Source organism: Ornithodoros turicata, chromosome 10 (assembly GCF_037126465.1).
Source record: "Ornithodoros turicata isolate Travis chromosome 10, ASM3712646v1, whole genome shotgun sequence".
NCBI lineage: Eukaryota > Metazoa > Arthropoda > Arachnida > Ixodida > Argasidae > Ornithodoros > Ornithodoros turicata.
Window position 1 is genome coordinate 7,097,552 of NC_088210.1, and position 4,721 is coordinate 7,102,272.

Sequence of the window (4,721 nt, forward strand, 5' to 3'; positions counted from 1 at the left end):
TTTCTTCCTAATTTGGCGGAACATCCTTCGCCGCTTTATCAGTTCTTAAAGAAAGGGGGCTACATGGAGATGGACAAACGAACAGCAGGGAGCATTTGACCACTCGAAAGCCTTGTTGCAATACGCCGATGTTCTTTCGCATTTTGACGCGGACCTCCCCACTTCATCATCAGAATACACATGTTGTTGTTGTTGTTGACGCGGACAAGCCATTGCTACTAGAATGTGACGCGAGGCATCGGTGCTGTACTTTTTCATGAAGAAGGAAAAGTACGCAAGCCCATCGGGTTTCGTTCAAGGACTTTGAGTAACGCTGAGCGGAACTACTCCCAGATTGAGCGCGAAGCCTTAGCGTTGGTGTTTGGTGTTGCAAAAATTCCGTGACTACCTTCTGGGACGAGAATTTACGTTGGTCATCCGTCATCGACCACCACTGCGATCACTATGGAATGGCAGAGCGACTCCCCTCACAGCAGCAGACCTGATTCAGCGGTGGGCTTTACAGTTGGGAGCTGTAACGACCGTCATGCACAGCGCCATTGTTACCTCAAGCACTGCCAGCACTACCTGTACGGTCATCATCGAAGCACGAGGGGCTCAGCAACAAAACCGATCTGCTCGCGACACGGACGTTCTTTCTCGTCTTGCATGACTGGGCTCTTGAGTCCTTCGGCCGTGGCCTCGGTCCGTATTCTATCTTCATTACACGCTTTTAACTTTTGCAGTCTCTTGCATACTCATGACCAACCGGAACCAGAGGTGCAACAACTGGTGGCAGCGACGGGATATCTGAAGCCGGAAGGGTGCTTCCAGACGCAAACATCGAGCGCTTACTCGGGTGGAGTCCATGGTACCAGAAGCCAGCAGGGTGCTTCCAGACGCAAACATCGAGCGCTTACTCGGGTGGAGTCCATGGTACCTGAAGCCAGCAGGGTGCTTCCAGACACAAACATCGAGGCTTACTTGGGTGTAGTCCATGTTCTTCGGGCATTAACTGGTGAGCGGTTGGGGTTTCCATGAGCCACGCCAAGCTCAAAATTTTCAGTCGTTCGATTTTGGCACGTGCGCATTAGGACTAGCATTTTAGAACATAGACTTACCGCTGCCATTATGGATCTGAAGTCTCCTGCTACTATGTAAGGAATTAGGAATAAGTGCTGAGAAGTCCAGGCGAAAGCAGGAGCTGGTGGCTGCTATACAGGCTTCAGGAGTATAAGCGGACGAGCTTGAGGAATGCTTTGAAGTTATCCAGAAGGCTAAGGAAAGGGAAGAGGCTTAACTTCTGGAACGAAGATTGAGGATGCTACTAGAAAGCAAAATATAGAACGGGAGCTTAACTTAAGCTGGAACTAGATATGAGGAGTTTGGACAATTCAAGTGAAGTTAGTTTTGTGGACAATGGGAAGTCAAGATCTCTAAACTTTTGCAGCCTTACAAAGTGGGGTATGATATTGGGTTATTTCTCATTAACCTTGAGAGGACGTGCGAGAAAGTCAGTATACCCCAAAATTCGTGGAGTTGAGTCGGCGAATATTGTCGGTGGTACCTTGTGAATCAGCTAGTGATTGCTCGTCTGAGCAAGAAAGACTCAGAGGACACAAAAGTAAATGATTCCCTTCTGAGAGAGTATACTTTGTCAACAGAGGCAGTTAGAAATTAAAGCTGGAGAAAGTTACTCTGAACAAGTCTAATGTGAAAGCAACTATGGTAGAGTGGTTAAAAAGGGCGAATGGGGGGCTTATGACCAGAAAGAGAAAGTTCTGAACTGTTTCTGCATGGAACAATTCTATCGAGGAATACCCAACAGAGTACAAGGCTTTGGGTTCAAGATAGAACGGACGTTGAAACCGTTGAGAAAGAAGCAGAGCTTGCTCAGGATTTTGTAATGCACCGTGAGGACCGTCAACGTAAGACATTAAGCAGGGAGGAAGAGACAGCTGAAATCCCTCAGTTATCGAAGGAAACAGTAGATCATGAAGGAACTTCAAAAGAGGAGGAAAGCACACGCAGGGACGTAAAAGTGAAGGCTTATGAAGCGAGGCGACAAATTGCAATAATATGGGACATATCGCTGCAAAATGCCCAAAACCTAAAATGGTATTTTCGTATGTTGCTGACGATGAAAATATCGACGCTGTTGGGGCCATATATGCGTGATTTGGAGGTGAATGGGAAACCATGTAGTCTCTGTGATTCGGCTTCTACCATGGATATAGTGCACGCTTCATACGTGAAGGGTCATGATTTTACGGGGACAGTGTGGGGATAAAACAAGTAGTAGCGAAGGTTTGCATCAAAGGCCCGTATGGCGAGCTGCACACAGAAGGAGCAGTTTCCCAAAACCTGTCTAAATCGTACCCGTATGTTTTCTCAAATCGCTCTGAAGAACTTTTGTAAGAAAAAGGACTCGGCTATGGAGACGGAGTCGTTCAAAGTTAAAATTCGACAGTGACAAAACTGCGGCGGATTCGGGAAACAAATGCATCTTAACTAGGACCTGTCCGGCGACAAAATTCCCTGAAGCAGTTCCGATGAAGCACGGAACATCTCCAGGAATAGTGGATGCTTTATGGTCAGTCTTGGCGAGTCAGATGTCCGGCAGAGGTTCAGTCACTTCAGGGGAGCGATTTCACGAGCGACTTGACTAGCACGTTCTTTGAGAGATGTGGTATCGAGGTGATCCACAGTTCGGTAAACTTGGAAACCGATAGACAAGGAAAACTTCATGGAAAAGCAGATTGTTTGAGTCCTTACTCCTGCGGTTTAAAAGTTTAGCAGTACGGCTTGCGGAATCGTGGATGGTGTTTGCACAGCGTAAACCTATCTTTTCTTGTTTTGCAAAGATTGGATTGTCTTGGTGTGTGTTGGGTGAACCCGCCGTTTCCTGTTGATGTCTGAGGGACTGGATTTTCACTTGAGTAATTGCTTTCGTTCTTGCAAGACAAGACAGACACTGAGCTCTGTGCCGTGCCAGTTGCCCCGAAAGCATCTACGAAGCCTGCTGCAACTGGCGGCCAAGATCTTCTAGCGCCGATCTCCCGGGCGGCGGAGGCGCTGTAACGACCGCCATACCCAGCGCCATCGTTACCTCAAGCACTGCCAGCACTACCTATATGGTCATCATCGAGGCACGAAGGGCTGAGCAAGAAAACCGATCTGCTCGCGACGCGGACGTTCCTTCTCGTCTTGCATGACTGGGCTCTTCGGCCGTGGCCTCGGGCCGTATTCTATCTTCGTTAAACGCTTTAACTCTTGCAGTCTCTTGCATGCTAATGACCAACCGGAAGCCGAGGTGGAACAGACGGATGCAGACGAAACTTGCGGACGAACTCATTCTTGCGGGGTGACCAAAGGACACTGCCAATTTGGAACCCGCCGTGCGGCAGTATTTCTCGAGACGTTTCAAATGAAATCTTTTCGAATAATCGCGTGGTAATTTCCACATGTTTCCCGCATGTTGTTCACTGCTGCACGAGTGTCATCAAGGGATATACGCAATGAAAGCTGTTGCTCGTTCAACGTTCTGGTGGTCCGGACTGGATAAAAAATATCCAGATCTATCCAGGAACTGCCAGCGGCGATGATGCCCCCAGCGACGGAGCCAGTTCCATGGCCTACATCAAAGGAACCCTGGACTCGAGTGCACACAGACCTTGCGGGAACCATTCAAGGAAGATGATTGTGGTGGCAGTGAACTCCACAAGTGGATGGAGGCACTAGTGATGACCATGACTACATCGAAAGCTACAGTAGTGCGACTTCTTGAACTGTTTGCACGTTTTGGTTTGCCGCGTACTGTGGTCTCGGACAATGGTCCACCGTTTTGTATTGACTGCAAAAAAATGTTACTCATACTCGCGCTGCCCGGTACCACCCGGGTTGGCCGAACGCGCGGTTCGAACTATAAAAGATGGATTAAAGAAGGTCCAGGGAAATGGCCTCGAAGAACGACTTATCCAGGTTCTTGTTACCTTATAGGAGAAGCCCTCTACAACCATCGGAAGCACTTTTCGGATATCTCATCCGACCTCTCCTGGCCTTGCTCGCGCCCACACCGCCAGTGACGACCAGCCGAAGCAAGACTGTCCCGTTCGAGCTGGAGACAAGGTCTACGCCCGCAACTACGCCGCTGGACACCAGTGGCTTCCCGGATACGTCCGCGAAACTTCCTGGTCCCGTACTGTGACAATCCAGACACCTTCGACCAAAGTTATACGACGTCACGTCGACCAGGTGCATGACCGCATCACCAGAGTCCCCTCCACCTCAAGTGCCGGAAACGGCAGTCTCCGTGGAAACTCCGCAATTCCTACGACGGTCCACAATAATCCGGAAACCAGTAAACAGGTATTCATCGAAGGGTGGAAGAATGATGTGTATCTGTCTACGCGCTGCCTAACCAGTCACACGTGTTTGTACTCCGGTTTAGTCTCACTATTTAAGCCGACACGCAATAAATCTTGCGGTTGTTGTTCCGCTTTCTCTACGTAGCACATACGTAGCGTTGTTCGTGTCGTTCCCCGATGGATGCCCTGCCACCTCGACGGATTTGGAATATTTAACACACGGTATTGCGCCTGGAGAATGACTCCATGCTACGACCGTGAATGCCATCCATCCGTTGCGCGGACTACTACGATTGAAGTCGTTACGTTATTGAGGTCGAGATGACGTTACCAGTGAGACTGATAAGGAGTGCATAATTTATTTCCTTAGCGTTG

At 49.1% G+C, this 4,721-nt stretch overlaps 1 long non-coding RNA gene across 1 annotated transcript; it reads left to right on the forward strand.

The window, feature by feature from the left end:
• Positions 1-596: 596 nt before the first annotated feature.
• Positions 597-4,493, forward strand: LOC135370396 (uncharacterized). The gene is made up of 2 exons (XR_010415327.1): positions 597-3,752; positions 3,979-4,493. It is a non-coding gene; the product is annotated as an uncharacterized LOC135370396 (long non-coding RNA).
• Positions 4,494-4,721: the final 228 nt, after the last annotated feature.